At 43.2% G+C, this 21,803-nt stretch overlaps 1 protein-coding gene across 1 annotated transcript in view; it reads right to left on the bottom strand.

Annotated features, from left to right (window-relative positions):
- Window positions 1–21,803, bottom strand: part of FMN2 (formin 2) — a 439,054-nt gene that overhangs the window by 286,510 nt on the left and 130,741 nt on the right. The window lies entirely within an intron of this gene.

The raw sequence follows: 21,803 nt of genomic DNA, 5'->3' as shown, positions 1-21,803 counted from the left end.
AGAGGGTACCACGGATAAGGCTGGTAGGGAATCCTCTGAATGGGTATGACCAGGGCTGTGGATCCCAGTTCGGTAGTGAAGCCAGGTGCCGAAAGGATTCAGGCTGTTCCCACTTGTCGGGTTTGACCACTGGCGTCGATGAAATCCTCGATCGAGGGGTGTCAGCCTCCAACGGTGAGGTGGAGTCTGTGCCGAAACTGATCGCTGGGTGAGGTCAATCTCGGGTTCGAAGCCGGAGCAGGACGTCGGGTATGGATCATTCGGTCCCGAGGGGCTTTTCGATTGTGCTGGAGAAGCCAGGATACGTTCTGGTGGTGTCGGTTGCACAATCGTCGGGTCCGAGCGCTGCTTCGTTGGCGGGGAAGGAGTAAGTCGGTCGACGTGTCTTTTCTTCTCCTTCCACTTCTTTGACTCTTGTAAGGAGTGCTCCCTGCCTCCCTTAGCTTTCTTGGCTGGAGTAGAGGAATCGGAAGCCGACACCGAGCCTGCACGCTTGGGGGGGCGATCGGTGTGGAAGACCTGAGTCTGCTGACTCATCGTCGATGGCGAAGTCGGTGTCGATGCCGAAGCAGGAGGCGCTGTCGACTTCGATGCTGCCGTTTGCGGGATCAAGGCCGACTTCAGTAACGCTGCCGAAATTCTGGCTGCTCTGTTCTTCCTGGTGTGCCGCGAGAACTTGGAGTAGTGGTGATAGGACTCAACCCGATAACCTTCTCCCAGACACAGAAGACACAGAGAATGTCCGTCCAGAGGCAGAATTTTACTCCTGCACTGGCGACAGTGTTTAAAAAATCCCCAACGCTTTTCCATAGCAGCAATAGGAAAAGGAGGGAAGAAAACAAGGGGGAGACCCTGAAGGGCCAAAAACCCCAACTAACTACTAATAACAATTTTAAATTTTTTTTATAACTATTAACTACAATAACACTAACTATAACTACAAAAAAGTACCCCGTAAGGGTAGAGAAGAGGTAATTACCAACTGGAGAAGCCGAAACAAGACTGTCCGACATGGTGGTCAAAAAGGAACTGGTGGGATCTCCGCGCCGTCCAAGGAGCACACGTACTGGGGGCTTTGCGCATGCTCAAAGGACGTTGGCGTGTTAAAATCCTGGTCTTGAGTACTACCGATCTGGGATCGGCGCTGAAGCTTCATCCCATGGATGTGAAGCAGAGACCACAAAGAAGATCCAGAGCCTCCTTTGCCCAGTTCTCTGGATCCCATGGGAGAAATACAAAGAAAATACCTTTAAGACCAATGAGTGCTAACGTTTTAAGCATGTTTTAAGTTTAGATATATAAAGTTTATATCCCTGCTACCTCATCTTAAATAGGTACAAACATGGCCTGGCCTGACATGGCTCAGTCCAACCCAGCATGGCCTGGCCCAATCAGGTCTCACTTATGTCAGATCCAGCCCTCGTGACAAATGAGTTTGACACTCCTGCCCTAGGGGATTATTTTATTTTAATTTATTTTGTACATTTATAGCCCGTCCTTTCCCGTGAAGGGCTCAGGGCAGATTCCAACAAGCTAAAACATTAAAACCAACAATAAAACATCAACATAGTTAAAAAACAATTAAACCAATACATTAAGTCAATCATTTAAGATGGCATCGATGGTATAAGCATTTGAGGCGTAATTATCGTGGGCAGCCTAAGTTGCCCCAAGATGTCAACAGTATTGGTCCCAAATGAAGTGGCAGTCATTGCTGGGAGGCCAGTTGGATGGTGTAGTAGGGTGAGGATGTTTGCTTGCTTCAACCATAGACTTGGCAGAACAGCTCCATTTTACAGGCCCTCCGGAATGGTAACAAATCCAGAAGGGACCAAATCTTTGTAGGGAGCGGATTCCACCAGGTCGGGGCCAGGGCCAAAAAGGCCCTGGCCCTGGTTGAGGCAAGCCAGACGTCCTTTGGGGCTCATATAGGGAGAGATGGTCCTGTAGGTATGCAGGTCCCAGGCCGCGCAAGGCTTTAAACATCAATACTAAAACTTTGAAGCAGATCTGGTACTCGATAGTTTAATTATGGATTAGATGGAAGCCTAAAATATCATGATTTTTAATTCAATAGGTACCTTACTAGACATAGATTTGGAATTCTCTCCCTCCTCCCCAAGAAAAGTATCATAAAAACAGTAACAAAATAACAGGGTCATCAAAGCTAGAGATCTTTCCTCCCTCAATTTTAAGGGATGAGTGCACCCCCCCACACACACACACACCTTTGGCAAACCCATTTAACAGTAAGACTGGTAATGGAAAAGTAGATCCTTATATTAGGAACAGAATTCATGCTGCACTTTTTGTTTTTGATGAGGCATAAAATGAAAATCTAATTTCATACAACATTTCACAAAATGTGAATAATCATGAATCATGTTGCTCCAAAATTAGTGGAAACTCATTGAAATTTTGTCTGAACTAAGATTCAGAAATTTATTTTCCATCTAATACAAAATGTACTAAATAAAAACACGTCCATTTTATGACAGTTCAGCATCAGAACCAGACCATTGTTAAAGAAAAAAACTAAATATAAAACATTCTTAACATGACTGTCTTTATACTTACTTAACACATCCAATTCTAGACTGCTATTCCATTTTGTAAACCACCATCTTCAGACTAACTGTAACCTTTCATTTTCTTTTAAATATTAAAATACCCAAGCTGTACAACTGGATGAAGCAAATGTCATTGAATGTGTTGTTTTATAGAACTAATCACCTATTAATATATAGCCGTTCTGGGTAATTCTCCTTTGTATGACAGTCTATGAAAAATTTCTCAGATTCACTAACAAGTAAAAATAAGCATCATGTTCTTCAACAGGAGACAGAACAATAGGTTTAAACATTTATCTAATTAAAAACAATAATAGACCCTCAGTTTTTAAAAGTTCCAAGGGCAAGTGAAAGAATGTTTAAAATTCTTTGCTTTTAAACTGCAACACTGGGCAGTGCTTCCCCCCTTTCCAGAGCACCTCTTTTTGACTCCATTTATCTTATTATTTCATGGAACAAACAGCCTTTTATTTCTTGAAAGAACAAGGTCAAAGATTTAGAAAGAGGGAAAAGTGGTCTTCCAAGCTGAGGTTAAAAGTCCTTACCCAATAGCCTACCATGCCAACAGAAAGAGAACATAAGCCAGGGCCAATCCATCGTGGAGATGCCAGAACTACATGAGGATTGAGTTAATTGCAACCTTGTTACATGTATTCCATGTAAACTATTTTGGGAATAAAAATATGAAATTCAGGATACAAATATTTAAATAAGTAAAAACAACAGAGGTAGCATAAAGCCAGACCTCTTTAGATATTAGCACCACCACCGGAGTAATACTGAAAAACTCTTCCCTGTAACAATTATTCAATCAATATGCATTAAGTGCTTTACCCTACATATCACATGATTCGTAGGTTGCCAATCCCTAGTTGGGCAGGGGGAATACAAAGCATACAGCCACCATGAAAACCAGCCTCCAAATAAACAATTAGACCAATAATGCAAAAATTATACAAAGATTAAATATATTTGTTCCAAGAAAGTAAAATCAATCAGTCTTTTAAATCATGCAAGGAACATATTCACCAGGAAACCAGTTCCTTTTTCTTCAGCAAATCAATGCCAATTGTATAAAGAAGTCCTGGGTGAAAATGGTTAATGTCCAAGTCAATCCAATATTTTGAATGCTTTTGAAGGATGGATCACTGGCTGCATACATTCAAAATATTGGATTGACTTGGACATTAATCATTTTCACCCAGGACTTTCTTATACAATTGGCATTGATTTGCTGAAGAAAAAGGAACTGGTTTCCTGGTGAATATGTTCCTTATATGATTTAAAAGACTGATTGATTTCACTCTCTTGGAACAAATATATTTAATCTTTGTATAATTTTTGCATTATTGGTCTAATTGTTTATTTGGAGGCTGGTTTTCATGGTAGCTGTATGCTTTGCAGTCCCCTGTCTTTCTTTGCCATAATTCTCTTGTTTTGGTTGCACAATCCCCAGTTGGGGGCAAGGATCTCCTGGCTTGGAGCCCCCCCCCCACTTCAGGGTTAACAGAAAGTGTGTGTGGGAGGTGTTGAATGTCTGGGCATTATATCTTATGGAGACTGGTTCCCATAGGGTATAATGGAGAATCAATCTGTGGGTATCTGAGGCTGTGGAGGGCTGTTTTCTGAGGCAAAGGCATCACATTTTCAACAAAGCATCTTGTATCTCTCCTCAACCCCCCCCCCAAAAAAAAGTTTTAGGAGGGTCCAATTCTATAACCCCCCAAAGAAGGTGCCCCCATCTATTATTTCCAATAAAGGGAAGGCAGTTAAAAGGAATATGGTTCCTTTAAATGCGATGGCCAGAACTTCCTTTGGAGTTCAGTTGCTCCTGGCTCCACCCCCAAAGTCTCCTGGTTGCACCCCTTAAGTCCCCAGATATTTCCTCAATCGGACCTGGCAACCCTTCATGACTGTGTAGTGTTTATACACCACTGTTAGGTTCTACTCACAACTGATTTATGCACAGAGTAAGGCATGTGCAAATATTATGCATGCAGCACCTGAGCAAGAAAAAAAGCTTTTCATCACCACTTACACTAGGGGGGAAATGGTAGCACAATTCTACATGCAAAACAATTTTCTGTCTTCTGGGTCTTAGGGAAGTTTCCATTCATCTACAATGATCCTGTAGGTGCACATGGGTGATACAAATGGGCAGCTTAACCATATGTATTAGCCAGTGTACTACAGTGATTGGGATGCTAGATCATAAAATTCACTATATGATCAGTTACACACATATCCCATACTACTTCATAGGCTTGCCAGTCCCCAGGTCTGGGTGGCAGATCCTCTAGCTGGTGGCAGGGGGAAGATCTGTCCCAACACCCACCATGTGCATTCAAACCTTGGCATGTTTAAAAGAGGCTTGCAACTGTTTGTATTTCTGAATGTGCGTGTGCCTTTAAATCTTGGCAGGGAAAGTTGCAGGGGTATGGGGCAAGCAGACAGAGCCACATTGCTCTCAGTCTGTTTGGAGAAAAACTCCACCTCCTAAGCTTTTTTTAATTTTCCTATTACTCAAAGGAGTTGGTTGAAATACAGCAGATGGTTCTATTCAGCAACGTGAGTGAATTGCCCCATGAGATCACAAAAGTATGTGTTTGCTAACTGTGCTTATTTTGGCTTTTTTGTGAGAATGTGCGTGTTCACATTCATTTAGTGGAAGTTTAGCTGCTGGAGAATGAGGAAATGAGAAGTGTATTCAGGGGAACTGCACTGCTGTATTTTTATTTATTTTAGGGAATGGTGAAGTCTCTTGGCTCCACTTCCAAAGTCCTCATATATTTTCTGAGTTGCACCTGACAACCCTACTACTTCAGAAGTTTTGTTATAGGGATAAAATGGAAGCAGGGAGAACCTTAGGTGCCTTGGAAGCAGGGTGGATAAAAATGTGAGCTGTATAGCTTGATATCTGACCACCTTTGCAAATCCAGCTACTGGGGCTGAAGCAAAGGCTTAGTAATTAACACAGTAATCTACTGAAACAGCAGCTATGAGGGAAATGGCTTTTTTCCCAGTAATAATGACAAAGCAGCAATATACAAAAGTCTGCCTAAGGACTTTTAGCTGTCTCAGCTAATGCTGCCTATGCTAATGCAAAACTGCATTTCTTAAATATACCTGTAAATGATTTGAGTGGAGTTTCAGTTCCCAGGAAGCATCACAGGAGTAACCTCCCCATACACTTCACATGGAATGCCACTGGTTATAGTACAAGATCCTCCAAATGAAAAGCAATAGCCTGCTGCTTAAGTGGAAATGGCTTAAGTACCTTGTGTTATGGTTCTATTGAAGTGAGTAGTCCATCATTTCTATGTATTGTGTGGTAAAGAACTGGACATTAAACAGTCCCATGAACATAGGGAAAATGTGATGTAAGCCTTTGTTCACCATACAATCAGAGCCTACAGGGAACTGTCTTCCCACATAGACAGAATTGCAATGTAGCACAATTTTAAGGAAAGTCTAAAGGGTCCATTTTTACTTTTAGTGAGCTACATACACAGACCTATATATTTTGGATGTTCAGGCACTTTTAAAAGACTGGAAAGGTTTCCAAATGAATGAAAATAAAGTTTTCCCCTGCTGACATAATTTTTGGCCCTGACTAAATTAATAATTTTAAATAAAATAAAATTAGATCACATTCAACAAAAGCAAAAACTTCCTTTCTGTTAAAACTGTTAAAATTGTTAAACAGAAAGGAAGAAGGCATTTTCATCTACCAATCTTGGTACCCAGCTCTGCAAAACACCCTACAGACTATAAATTGCAAAAAGTCACAGAACAACCAGCACATTACACAGAACAATCAGCACAGTCAACAACCATCTTCCTTATCTTCACACCCCCTCCAACCCTCCCAGCAATTAACACAGAACAATGGTCACATTCAACAGCCAGTTTGGGAACCAGGAAATGATGGGAGTAGAAACCTCCCATTCTGGCCTCTACTGGGACCCATTCTATGGCTTGTTTCTGTAGGAGGTTGCTCACCTCCACCAGCAGAGGTGGGGAAGGGGGTATGGTGATTATCACAGATTGGTTCGGAACCTGAGTGAAGTCTATTTTGTAGCCTTCTGCGATGATGGAAAGAGCCCACCTGTCTGTAGAGATGGACTTCCATGCTGGAAGGAATGGACAAAGTTGAAGAAATGGGAGCAGTGACGTGTGCTACCAGAAAGTCAAAGGCCCTGCTTTTGTGGGCGAGCACCCTTAGATTTGCCAGTGGTCTGAGCTGAAGCATAGCGGTTTCTGTTGTTTCCCCTGTATGAAGACCTACTCTCAGATTGGGAAGAGCGAGGTCTCCACTGTTGTTCTGGGGAGAATTATTGGTATGCCTTCCTGGACCAGGGTTTATGCCACTGTTTTGGTTTAGCGGCCCTAGAAGAAGCCGGGACACCCAGGTTCCTCGAGGTCTTTATGCTCTTATCCTTCTCCTGGAGAGAATTGTCAGTGGTGGAGTTGAAGAGACCTTTGCCCTCGAAGGGCAGATCTTCAACGAAGGCCCTGGTGTCCTGCTGAAGAGCCGTCGATCAAAGCCAGGAATGGCGGCGAAGGCAGACAGCAGATGTGATGGTCTTTGCTGACACATCTGCCATGTGCTTTGCTGCAGCCAATTGTTGCTTGGCTATAGCAAAGCCTTCCTTCTGCAGCTTCTTAGCAGCAGACCTCTTCTCCTCACTCAGGGAAGACAGGAGGGGGGTGAGTTGCTCCCACACAGAGTATTGGTATCTAGCCATGCACACAAAATAGTTAGATACCTTTACCCCCAACGCTCCAGCGGAGTAAAATTTTCTTCCTACGTTATCTAGCTTCTTTCCCTCTTTGTCCGGTGGGGAGGAGTGAGTTTTGCGTGCCTTGGATGAAGATGATACAACTACTGAATTTGGCTTTGGGTGGGTAAACAAGAATTTGGCACCAGCTTCTTGGACCCTATACATATGGTCTAGTCTCCTAGAGGACACAGGTGTAGAAGCAGGTTTCGCCCAGGGCTCCTTGACCACCTGTAAGATGACCTTCGTAACAGGCAGGGCAACCGCCGTTGACATGTCCCGTTGCATAATGTTGAAAACGGCTGTGGTTGTGTCACCGGGAGGGAGAGGGAGTGTGCCATCCTCTTCACCAGGTCCCCATACGACTTCAGATCCTCCGATGGAGATATGGGAAGATCCTCAGCCGTATGCGACAATGGCAAAGGCTCCAAAGCTCTATCCAGATCATTGGTACCGACCTCGAAGTCCAATGACGAGGAGTTCCTTCTCACCGAGTGTTCGGAGAGTACCAGCGTTGAAGCTCTCACAGGTGACTGAATCGATACCGACAACCAAGCCTGGACTTCTTCCACCATCACGCCACGTCTTTCAGGTGGGATCGACACCAATGCCAACAGATGTCGCCTAGAGTGCTGCGAAATCCTCAACAGATGAGATGCCTCAGACTGTTGATCCCAATCAGCAAACTCAAAAAAGGGGTACCATTGGTACAGAGGGTACGGGTAGGTGTAGGGAGAAGGCCACTGGCGCTGATCCCACGGTGGAAGTGGCGGGAAACGACAAGCTATAGTAGTTGGTTCTAGCTCTCTCCGTCCCCTCGTCTGCTCAAGTGGTGCCGACGGCTCAGTCGGTACCGAAGCTTCTACCTCTGAGATGGAGCTACTGTCACTCCGACGATGCAATCCCGATGAGTGGGAATGTTGGGTCAGGTCAATCTCGTGTTCTGACTCCAAGTGCAACGGCTGCAAAGCGCTGCCTCTTGACACTGAAGGGCTCCGCCGCAGAGACACCAAGATCTTCCTGGGTGGAGCGACCTGCGTCGATGCCAAAGCGTTTTGAGAAGAGGAAGGAGTGCAGGACGATCTTTTCTTCTGCTTCTCCTTGGATTTCGCCTTCTTCAGTAGGGATGATTGGGTCCCCGAGTCATCCTGACACTTCTTGGCCGGAGTATCCACTGACCCTTCAGAGGGCCGTTTAGTGGACCAACCTTGCTCAACCGGCATATCAGCCTGAATCGGTGATGTATTGATCGATGTGACCGTCTGGGCCGCAGATTCTCCCATCGGTACCAACAGGCCCGATGCCATCTTCAGAGGATGAAGTACCGATTCCACCAGAGTGCCCAAAAGTCTCGCCACACAATTCTTCTGAGTCTGCTTTGAATAACTCAGGCAATGCAGATAGGAATCAACACGGTGTCCCTCGCCAAAGCACAGGAGACAGAGGGAGTGGCCGTCAGTGGGTGCGATCTTTTTTCCTCAGGAATGGCACCTCTTAAAAAACCCCCATAGATGCCAAACAAAAAACCACACAGAAAATAACTCTGAGGGGAAAAAACAGGGGGAAAACGGAGCCCCGAAGGGCAAAGTCCAACAATTTTTTTTAAACAACACTATCTTAACAACTTACTATCCAAGTACACTAAGAAAACAACAAACGGGCTATATACAACTAGGAGAAATAATCCAAAGATTACTTTACCGACTGGGGACACGAAAGGAGATCCTCTCAGCGCAGTGGTCAGAAAGGAACTGACAGGATCCTCGCACTGGCTCCGGCAAGCATGTGTATTGAGACGCCTGTGCATGCCCGCTGGTGCCAAGCGTGAAAAAATCCCAGGCTTTTTAGGTACCAATTCGGGGATTGGCGCAGGCGCTCTATCCCATGAGTGTGAAGCACAGAGACCACGAAGAAGATCCAAAAGAGTCAGTCAGTACACAAAGCATATGTACTGGAGTGTTTGGGAAAAACTTGAACAAAAGCCTCTCATCTCATAGGTAAGGCACAAACAGGTATAAGAAGAGGCCAGCGTGGTTAACAAACAAAGTAATGGAAGCTGTAAAAGGTAAGAAGGACTCCTTTAAGCGGTGGAAAACCAGTCCAAGTGAGATTAATAAAAGGGAACACAGGCAGTGGCAAATCAAATGCAAGACTGTGATCAGGCAGGCAAAAAGGGACTATGAGGAGCATATTGCAAAAAACATAAAGACCAACAATAAAAATTTCTTCAAATATATTAGAAGTAGGAAACCAGCCAGGGAAGCAGTGGGGCCCTTGGATGACCATGGGGTAAAAGGATTACTGAAGGAGGATGGGAAAATGGCCGAGAAGCTGAATGCATTTTTTGCCTCTGTCTTCACCGTGGAAGATGAGAAGTGTTTGCCCGCCCCAGAACCACTAATATTGGAAGGGGTGTTGAAAGACCTGAGTCAGATTGAGGTGACAAAAGAGGAGGTACTACAACTAATAGACAAATTAAAAACTAATAAGTCACCGGGTCCGGATGGCATACATCCGAGAGTTCTGAAAGAACTCAAAGTTGAACTTGTGGATCTTCTAACAAAAATCTGTAATCTTTCATTGAAATCTGCCTCTGTTCCTGAGGACTGGAAGGTAGCAAATGTCACCCCCATCTTTAAAAAGGGTTCCAGAGGAGATCCGGGAAATTACAGGCCAGTCAGTCTGACTTCAATACCGGGAAAGTTGGTAGAAACCATTATCAAGGACAGAATGAGTAGGCACATTGATGAACACGGGTTATTGAGGAAGACTCAGCATGGGTTCTGTAGGGGAAGATCTTGCCTCACTAACCTGTTACATTTCTTTGAGGGGGTGAACAAACATGTGGACAAAGGAGACCCGATAGATGTTGTTTACCTTGACTTCCAGAAAGCTTTTGATAAAGTTCCTCAGTTTGGTGTAGTGGTTAAGTGTGCGGACTCTTATCTGGGAGAACCGGGTTTGATTCCCCACTCCTCCACTTGCACCTGCTGGAATGGCCTTGGGTCAGCCATAGCTCTGGCAGAGGTTGTCCTTGAAAGGGCAGCTGCTGTGAGAGCCCTCTCAGCCCCACCCACCTCACAGGGTGTCTGTTGTGGGGGAGGAAGGTAAAGGAGATTGTGAGCCGCTCTGAGACTCTTTGGAGTGGAGGGCGGGATATAAATCCAATATCTTCTTCTTCTTCTTCATCAAAGGCTCCTTAGAAAGCTTGAGAGTCATGGAGTAAAAGGACAGGTCCTCTTGTGGATCAAAAACTGGCTGAGTAATAGGAAGCAGAGAGTGAGTATAAATGGGCAGTCTTCGCAGTGGAGGACGGTAAGCAGTGGGGTGCCGCAGGGCTCGGTACTGGGTCCCATGCTCTTTAACTTGTTCATAAATGATTTAGAGTTGGGAGTGAGCAGTGAAGTGGCCAAATTTGCGGATGACACTAAATTGTTCAGGGTGGTGAGAACCAGAGAGGATTGTGAGGAACTCCAAAGGGATCTGTTGAGGCTGGGTGAGTGGGCGTCAACGTTGGTTCAATGTGGCCAAGTGCAAAGTAATGCACACTGGGGCCAAGAATCCCAGCTACAAATACAAGTTGATGGGGTGTGAACTGGCAGAGACTGACCATGAGAGAGATCTTGGGGTTGTGGTAGATAATTCACTGAAAATGTCAGGACAGTGTGCATTTGCAATAAAAAAGGCCAACGCCATGCTGGGAATTATTAGGAAGGGAATTGAAAACAAATCAGCCAGTATCATAATGCCCCTGTATAAATCGATGGTGCGGTCTCATTTGGAGTACTGTGTGCAGTTCTGGTTGCCGCACCTCAAAAAGGATATTATAGCATTGGAGAAATTCAGAAAAGGGCAACTAGAATGATTAAAGGGCTGGAACACCTTCCCTATGAAGAAAGGTTGAAACGCTTAGGGCTCTTTAGCTTGGAGAAACGTCAACTGAGGGGTGACATGATAAAGGTTTACAAGATAATGCATTGGATGGAGAAAGTAGAGAAAGAAGTACTTTTCTCCCTTTCTCACAATACAAGAACTCGTGGGCATTCGATGAAATTGCTGAGCAGACAGGTTAAAACGGATAAAAGGAACATATATATGAAGCTGCCTTCTACTGAATCAGACCCTTGGTCCATCAAAGTCAGTATTGTCTTCTCAGACTGGCAGCGGCTCTCCAGGGTCTCAAGCTGAGGTTTTTCACACCATTTTGCCTGGACTCTTTTTTGGAGATGCCAGGGATTGAACCTGGGACCTTCTGCTTACCAAGCAGATGCTCTACCACTGAGCCACCGTCCCTACCCAAAGGGTGATTAACATGTGGAATTCACTGCCACAGGAGGTGGTGGCGGTCACAAGCATAGCCACCTTCAAGAGGGGTTTAGATAAAAATATGGAACACAGGTCCATCAGTGGCTATTAGCCACTGTGTGTGCGTGTGCGCGCGTGTGTGTGTGTGTATATATATATATATATATATATATATATTTGGCCGTTGTGTGACACAGAATGTTGAACTGGATGGGCCATTGGCCTGATCTAACATGGCTTCTCTTATGTTCTTATGTTCATCATAAAATCACTGTGAATAGCTTAAGAAACTCTCATTAACATGTGAACGGTCGTCTGGGCATCTATTGATTTAACCTCAGAGTTATTTATTTAAGTTATCTCAGAAATGCTACCCCGATTTCACCTGACTTTCTCCCTTCTATGTTGAATAAAATATGTTGTTATTTTTGAATTTCCAAAAGCCTCAAGTGCCATTTCAATTGTTTAAGTAAAAGGCAGTGGCTCTCTTCCGTCAGGTTCCTGGGCTGAGCCAGAAGTAAAATATCATACTGTGACAAGGTGGAACAGCCAGAGTTTTTCAGAAAAGCAGAAAAGTAACTAGGGTGGCTCAGTCACAAAGGGAAAGAAAAATGGATGGAAAATTTTGCCTCTGAAGGAGAGAAGTAGATGGGTGCATCAAAACTACTAGGGAGTTTGAAGGTCTGACATCATACAGTCCCTTGTCCATCTCCTTAAGAAAGCCACTCATTAAGATCTGGCAACCTCTTGAGCAGCATTCAATATTGAGCAAAGGACTGCAGTGAGAAAGGCCCTTACTCTAGTCCCACTAATATGAAAAAGTGTTTTAGCTCTTTTTATCACAGTATAATATAAAAATAAGAATAACAGGCATCAGCTCCCAAGACTGTACCATCATGATTTTCAAGAAGAACTTCATGGGACATCTGTTTTTAGGGAGAAAAGGACAACTAAATGATAAATGTTCTAATTAAACAACAAATCAAGTAAGTCATTTTTTTTTACATCCATTGTACCCTTAATATTTTTCCTGTCACTATTTCCATAAATCATGCTTGCTTGAGAACTGTTTTAGAATAAAAATATTATGACACATTGGTTGGCTACAGTTTCAACATCAGCACTGTTTACAGAGCAACCATGCAAATGTTACATATTTTTAAGTTACAGAAATTAATCAGAGTCCTTTCACTCAGCATATATTTCTGTTGTGTCTCTCAGTGCATCGCTTCTTGCCCATAAAGCCTGCACTCTATTAGCTAGCCAAAGACAGAACAGATAATACTTGTGTAAGCTTTATTACTGTCATGATTTAAATGAAAGTCAGCTTGATTTTCAGATTACAGGCGCCATCACAAAACAAATGGTCGAACTTTTGAAACTCACTAAATAGAAGTTATTCAATATACTGCGTGTGCAATGTTGATTTTGGTCAATAAATTGAATTTCTTGTGGTCAACACTGATTTTCAGCCAAACATTACATTCAACTTTTATTATTGGTATTTGAGCTTCTTTTAGCTTACCAAAATATGCTTTTACATATAATTATTATATTTCTAAACCACATTAATATGGCAGTCATCTCATTCAGGTTGATTATGCTGTCCTATACATTTCTCCTGTGTTTCCTTCTCTTGAAAGGCAGCCAGCTTCAAACACTTGTCTTCTTGCATCAGATAAAAAAATAATACAAACTTTTTACACTTCTATATTTCAGTTTATGAGATTCTTTAAAGAGAAGATAAACAAACAGAAAGAGAGAGAGACAGAGAGGTAGTCCCCTGTGCAAACACCAGTCATTTCCGACTCTGGGGTGACATCGCATCACAACGTTTTCATGGCGGACTTTTTAACGGGGTGGTTTGCCATTGCCTTCCCCAGTCATCTACACTTTTCCCCCAGCAAGCTGGGTACTCATTTTACCGACCTCAGAAGGATGGAAGGCTGAGTCAACCTTGAGCCGGCTACGTGAACCCAGCTTCCGCCAGGATTGAACTCAGGTCGTGAGCAGAAAGCTCAGACTGCAGTACTGCAGCCTTACCACTCTGTTCCACGGGGCTCGATAAAGGGAATATACCCTTTGTCATTTCAGTAGTACTACTTTTCTCTATTAATTTTCCATCTGTTCGTTTTAAGAGATAAATCTGATCAAAAATAGTTAAGTACACATTATTATGCCTATTCAATGACAATGATGGTATCAGAGTATTTGTTTTTCTAACACCATTCTTTCTGCAGATAACTAGACTCTGATTTGTTCTGGGTTGTGAGTGGATTTAAAATTAGTCATAAAGTCATTATAGCAACGCAACCCCAGGAGGATCTTGGAATTCAGTTGCATCATAATTTCTTGGACAAAATTCAGTTATTGTAGTGCAAGGAAAGGAAAAGGAAAGGTCCCCTGTGCAAGCACCAGTCGTTTTCGACTCTTGGGTGCAAAGATGCTGTCAAATGGTTTGGTCAGGTAAAGCCTATCACCTCTGTCCTCAACCTTTGCCCTCTGTAAATTGTAACAGTTTATTAAAGAGAGGGCATGAAGACACGATCAGATGGATCCTGGAGATGGTTAATGCATCCTTGAAAGAGGGAGTGATGCCAACTGTGTTAATCGCAGTGGTCTGACCTTGTGCTAAACACAGAGTCCTTCCATGTCCCTTACCACCCCAGGCCATTCAAACATATTCAAATGTGCAAAAAGCTAAAAATCAGGAGCAGAATTACCTATGCAATCCAATTCAAGCACAACTGGATATATTACAGTTTGTTGCAAATGCAAAATTTTGACCTCTCAAATAATATGGGTCCATCTAGTTCAGAACACTGCATACTACAAACGCAGTCATATGTTTTAATTTCTCCCCAAGGTCTCCCATTTTTTAAAAAACCAACAATAACATTTACAAAGAACAGCATGTGTCCAGTTATTTATTTAACTGAATGTGTAACATCCCAAGTACAACTAGTCTTATTACAATATTACTGTGTTGCTGCATCTTAATTGTATTAACAGAATACTAGTAAGAAACACCTTTGGTATTTATCCTCCAAATTTAAGAATATGTATTATTAAATGCTGAAGGTTAATGCCTTCAACCTCCACTTTCCATAAGAAAAGTATAACTGATCACAGGTGCCAGGCTGAAAAAACATCTACGTTCTGACACCTTGGAGATCTGTTGACAAACACAGTACATAGTGGTAGATGAACCAATGATCAGTCACTGTTCACATTTGTTTTGCAGGACCTTTACAGGCATCCAGCTCTACTTTTTAAAAATATTACTTTGAATAATCAAATGCTTGCCATTGCAAGTCAAACAAACATTGCCAGTCATTAAATACCATATCCACTAATGTTTCAACCACAACTACTGTCTTCCTACTTAACCACCACCTGCCAAACCAAATTTAATAACCATAATTTTATTGTTTGCAAAACCTCGCACTACTAAATCTTGTGATATCAAAATAAACACATTTAAAAGAGGAGACACACACACTTATTTTAACATATAACAACCCTATTGTAAGTCATCTGGCAGGAAACTCAGTGGAAGACTACAGCAGTTGGGCCATTTCTTCAGCAAAACCATGAAGCTATTAACTATGACGTATTTAAGAATATCTGGAAAGCAACATTGCCATCAGTATAAAATTATATTGTGCAAGTATTGTAGAAGTTGAAAGAATTATGTGCTTGAAGCAATTATGCTTGTAATAGATGGAATTAGGTAAAAAGGGGGGGAAGTATTGAAATACTCTATTTTGATTTTAGCAGTTATTTTTCGGCAACTGAAAATATATTTGTGCAATGGAATATAATGAAAATAGGATTCCCTATAAACTGAGAACATAAAAAGTCCAGTTGTTTCTCCAGTCAAGCAACCTGTTCTACACAGTGGACAACCAGTCACTTTGAGAGTCAGATTGGTATACTGGTTGAGAGCAGTGGCCTCTAATCTGGAGACCCAGGTTTGATTCTCCACTCCTTCACATGAAGCTTGCTGGGTGACCCTGGGCCAGTCACAGTTCTCTCAGTACTCTCTCATTCTCCTCTACCTCCAAGGTGCCTGGTGTGGGGAGAGGAAGGGATGGCAATTGTAAGCCACTTTGAGACTCCTTTAAAAATCAACTCCTCCTACTTCTTTGTCAATGAATAGGGCATACAGGCTATGGCTAGGAGGTGCTGTCTGCCTCTATGGTAGCACCCTGCAGAAATAATGGGGTCCCCAGTTCTGGGAAACATAAGAGAAGCCATGTTGGATCAGGCCAATGACCCATCCAGTCCAACACTCTGTGTCACACAGTGGCAAAAAAAACCCCCAAGTGCCATCAGGAGGTCCACCAGTGGGACTAGAAGCCCTTCCACTATGCCCCCCCCCTCCCCAAGCAGCAGAATACAGAGCATCACTGCCCCAGACAGAGTTCCAACAATATGCTATGGCTAATAGCCACTGATGGACCTCTGCTCCATATGCCTATTCAATCCCCTCTTGAAGTTGTCTATGCTTGTAGCCACCACCATCTCCTGTGGCAGTGAATTCCACGTGTTAATCACCCTTCGGGTGAAGAAGTACTTCCTTTTATCAGTTCTAACCCAACTGCTCAGCAATTTTATTGAATGTCCATGAGTTCTCGTATTGTGAGAAAGGGAGAAAAGTACTTCTTTCTCTACCTTCCTATACCATGCATAATCTTGTAAACCTCTATCATGTCACCCCGCAGTCAACGTTTCTCCAAACTAAAGAGCCTCCAGCCCCCAACAAAATGGATTATGATCAGAAACAAGCCAAGGGAAAATATTCCTTACAAAATGGAGTGAGACATGGTGTGAGCCTGTTCTGATTACCACATAAGCATTCTCCTGGTCTAGCTCTCTCCCCCGCCCAAACAGAATGCATAAGAACAATGAAGTTCACAGGTAAGTAAGACTCATGACTTAATCCTCTGCTGCTGATTAATGGCTCATCTCCTGGGCCCCTTACTTCAACTCAGCTCTTTCTATTTACCTCTATGCTAATATCTGCCACAGGCACAAAGTCTTTCTCTTCTACACTGACTCCCTTCCACAATGTTGAAACTAAAACAGATTAAAAACATTAAACTCATCATGATATTACTGTCAGCCATACCTATTGCTTCAATCTGGGGATCTGTTCAAGTGCCCAGGAAAAACCCATCAATGGCCATTAAGGTCTCCATAGTTACAAGAGGGTCTCCACCCCTCAAACCCCTATATAAACTGGGTCAAAATCACATTATGGTGTGCATTCTGTAGGGCACCATTATACTGTTTGTACTCTCCATTACTCTTTGTAATTGATCCTACTGGGTGTGTCATGCTGGTCGTTCATACCCTTCTCTCAATTTTTCCTGCTGAACTGATGTCTGCACTTCTGAACCAGGTAGCATCACCCTCTACAATGATCCCTAAAATCCCTATTGATCACCTCTATTTTTCCTAGTCTCTTGATTGCCTGTATTGTATTTTCTGTGTGTGTGATTGTACCTTTTTATATATTTTTCCAGTAAACAATATAAATATATATTTTCTGGAGTTTTTCCTGCTAAAACTGGACCTTTGCATAATTGGAGAAAAAAATCCTTGCTTTAATTTGCTCTACCTCCCTCTTGCTAATTTCCCCATGAAAAAGAGGAGACCCCAACCATTTCCAGTAATAAGGTCATAACCACACCCTGATGTTGCATGCTAGCACTGAGTGGAACTAAGCACTGAGACAGATGGATGGATGGACGGATGAACTCCGGGGGGGGGGGGGGGTTCACAGGCTGGGTTTGGTATTCAGGGACAGGGATCTCTGGTATTCAGGGGGAAGGCTTCTTCTTCACCCCCCCCCACCACTCCCATGATGAACACCCCTTCCACCCACTTTCACTTTTGGTGTTCACAAGTAGGAAGTGTGAGGGTATATAAATGTGGGTCCTCTGGGGAAGCACCTAGTAGCTAAGCCCCAGTGCTCAGGGTGAACACAGAGACTGGTCTCAGATCCTTGAGTTTACCTACCTACATCCAAAACCCAGCAACAGAGAGCAGATAGCAAGCAGAGAGTTGAGGGTACATAAATGTGGGTCTTCTGGGGAGGCACCCAAGTTAAATCCCAGTGCTCAGCATTAGCACAGAGACTGTGATTCAGAGCCCTGAATCCACTCCACTCCACACTCAAACCCCAGCAGCAGACAGCAGATCACAAGCAGAAAGCAAAGCAATGACTCTACTCTGCTAGCTCTGTGCCTCTCTCTTGATTAACCAGTCAACAAACAAGAGGAAGGGAGAATAGATGATAAATATATATAGTCTTCAAAGTCCACAGAGCAAAATGGAAACTCTATGATTTGCAGCCAGCAGTACCTGTTAAGGTTTGGAGAGCCCCTATTGGTGTTTCCAAGGCTGGAGAGTTCTGATCTCCTTGGATGTAATCCATTTCAAAACTGTCTCCAGGAATCTGTTCACAGTTTTGTAGCCTCTCTGGGATCTGCTGGTAGTGCAAAATACAGCTGAGTGTCATCTCCATATCAGTGGCTGCTTGTCCCAAATCTCCAGATGACATCTTCCAGTGGCTTTACCTGGGGAAACCCCATAGGCCAGAGGCCAAGATGCAGAGCAGTAGGCCATCAGCACCACACTCTGAAACTTACACTCAAGGTGGGACCAGAACCACTGCTGAACAGTGTCTCCCAGTTCCAAAAGGCAATCCTGAAAGATACCATGATTGATGGTATCAAAAGGTACCAAGAAGTCCAGAATAATTAACTAGGTTGTACACTCCCCTGACCATCTCCAGGTGTATGTCATCTACCAGGGCAACCAAAGCAATTTCAGTCTCATAACCAGATTGGAATGATTCTATATATTCAGCTTCATTCAGACATCTCTGAAGTTGGCCACCATCACTTGTCCAACCACCTTGTTCAAGAATTTTACCACCATATAATGTAACCCCCCTAAATACAATATTGTTGTTAAGAATTGTTCAGTTGTTATAACTCAGGAAGGGGAAGCAGGGTCCAAAAAAATCATACATATTTATTCTCACTTCCTGCTCAGCCCTTAGAATCTTTAACTTTTTCTTGATCTTTTCAGATATTCAGTGCTGTTCTGTACTCAGGATTAATCAAGAATAATGAGCTTATCAATCATTGGACTCAGTATTTAGCAGGTTCTGAAAACCTTTCCCTTTCATTTTTGACACGCAATAGTGCTTGTTTTCATAAAGTTTCACTAAGTTACATCCAGTCTTCAATGTATAACTCCTTCTAATCCAGCTCACAGTTATAAAAACTAAAAGTGGAATTTTCCCAGCCATTGCAAACCCCTGTTAATCACCTAGTGTGTCTTCATTAGACATCAGCATCCCATTGCTCCTATCAATCCCTAGTCCACCTCTAAGGACCCTGCCAGAGGGCCATACTCTTCAGGATTTGTTCTTACAGTGATCCCTGCAACACAACCATGGGCCACAAATAAAAGAAATACCTGATGCCCCAATGGGTTGCCTCTGTGTTGCTGGTCCAAGTGTGAGAAAAAGACCCCTAATTTCGGAACATTGTAGTTACCCGTTTGGTTGCCAGGTGATTCAACTCACACACATCTGCCAGGAAAACATGGGTTTTGTCTACCAAAATGTAAGGGACTTATGTGAGTAGTAACTGCCACAATGTTTCAGCAGCACTCGGTATCTCTGGAAGAGTGCTAACCAGGAGGACAGATGGGTTTCCAGCCACTCCATGTGCGCACCATCTCAGCCGTTTCCGGCCTTGACCACGAAATCCATGTTGGTAGACTAACATCATCAGCAACTATCTTCCTGCAGTGCCAGACTCCATAACAGCGAAGCGAGACGTTCACATACTCAACACCTGTCACTTAGGCATAAGGCAATCAAGCTTATCTTAGGCGTGGATCCTGTCAGACTGCCTAAGCTTTTGTCCAACGGAACCCAAGACAAAGGATGGTGCCAGTAGAGAAGAAGAGGAAGAACATCTTCATCTAGAGCCAAGCTTCTTTGTATAGATTGGGTGTTATCTTAGGTAGCAATCTGGCCATCTATTGTCACCTTTTAGATAAGTTTTGATAGCTTGTTAATCCCTTCCACCCCAATAATTTTACTCATTCTTTTCCCTAATGGTCACCCTGGAGCCTCCCCCTTTTCCCATTGTTACCTGAAGGCCCAATCAGGTAACCAGGGTCAGGTATGCTCATTGGCCAGGTATGGGTACCCAATCAAGTGCCCCCAATAAACTGGCCATTGGACACCGCAAAAGTCCAGCCCTTATGGTCATTGCAGAACCTCCCCTTTTTCTGAGGTCACCATCTGTCATCCGCCCCTGCACCTCCCATCCCCAAAGGGCTCGGTAGTCCTTATAACCACTGACCCAACTCCCCACAGGTGTGCATCTAGCAGTACCATGTTCCTGCTGTTTATATACATCCCCAATTCCTGATCAGTTGAAGGTCCCTTCCCCCATCGCCCTAGTTTGTCGACATTGGAGCCTTGCTCGAAGACTACGAACGGTAATTATCACCCTGTTTGTCCATCCTTATGTTACCTCTATATATTTTTCTCTATTTTTAATAGGTCTGTATGTATGTTATTGTCTTGTATGTGTGTCTATATTTGTCTGTAATAAATGCATAATTGTTTTACTTAATTAGAGTCCTTGGTAAATTTAGCAATAATTTCTGGAAGTGGAATACTGTATACATAGATTCTAGGTCCTTTTTGAGCCAAAGTTGCCCACCTGTCAATTCCCCAACCTCTATTGAGGGCATTTTGGCTTACACAAGTAAGACACACTTCTGGCCTCCTTTTGTTCTCTCACATAGATCCCTCATGCAATGTGGAAAACATCACTACACAGGCACTTTGGTTAGAGAGGTGTGTTGGTCTGGCTTTGCCTGCAGTGAAGAAATCTCTCCTCCTCTTTTTCTCCCAAGTATCGCCATTGGAGCCTTCCTCGAAGACTACGATCGGTACCCCTTGGGGAGTCACTACACATCAGAGTAGGTAATAGTGGGCTACACAAATCAATGGTCTAAAAATAAGGCAGCTTAATATATTTAATGTCAAAGACTGAGGTAAAATCTCACCAAGAGGAACATATACCAAAGGGAGAACTGAATCCACCTTTATTAGCAGTGTTATACAGTATTAAAACCCTGTCTCTGCAGACTTTATATGCTAGCTGCTCTTTTGGTAATTAAAATAAAGGCCCATTCCAATCAATCAAGTCAGCACTAATGTAGTGTGGGGGGGAAGATCACTTATACCTTCAGCAAGCTTTTCTTGTCAGGTCAGACTGTTTGCAGTTGGAGAAAACCAGATGGAGAGGATGGTTTAATGTGGGGTAGTGGCTGCTGGTCCTCAAATCAAGCCAATATTAAAAGCTTATGTCTGTGTAGAAAATATTTTGTTTCTTTTTTAAAAAGCACAATCCTCCAACCAATATTAATAATGGGAAAAACTCAACTAGTTTCTTCTAATTACACAGTTTACTATGCTGCAAGCATTACATTCAATCCCTGGCATCTCCAAAAAAGGGTCCCAGCAAATTGGTGTGAAAAACCTCAGCTTGAGACCCTGGAGAGTCGCTGCCAGTCTGAGAAGACAATACTGACTTTGATGGACCAAGGGTCTGATTCAGTAGAAGGCAGCTTCATATGTTCATATATGTTCATACCTTTACACAGTGTCTCATAAGATGAACCCACAGTAAATTCCCATGGTGACTACTGAAGCCTGAAGTTGAATATAGGCTGCAGCTGAAAAAAGTTCTCTCTCTTCCTCTGCCCCCATGCCCTTGACTTCATGCCCTAATTGTCTACCCATTTAACTTTTCTTCCTCCCACACGTCAGCCTTATCAGAATCCTTTGCCTGGTCTTCCTTTTTCCTCAGGTACACCATCTGTTTATTACACATCCCTACATGTACCAGCTGTATGTTACAGAGGACCAAGCTACACCTCTCCCCTGCTGCCTTCTTCCTTTCAGGAACTTTAGTTAATATGAAGAAGAGATGGGTAGAAGAGATTGGATTTATACCCCACCCTTCACTTAGTTTCAGAGCAGCTTACAATAGTTTCTCCCTTCCTCTCTCCACAACTGACACCCTGTGAGGTAGGTGAG

Source organism: Heteronotia binoei, chromosome 1 (genome assembly GCF_032191835.1).
Source record: "Heteronotia binoei isolate CCM8104 ecotype False Entrance Well chromosome 1, APGP_CSIRO_Hbin_v1, whole genome shotgun sequence".
Classification (NCBI taxonomy): Eukaryota; Metazoa; Chordata; class Lepidosauria; order Squamata; family Gekkonidae; genus Heteronotia; species Heteronotia binoei.
The sequence above is the reverse complement of the archived record's forward strand: the minus strand, read 5'-3'. Positions and strand labels throughout refer to the sequence as shown.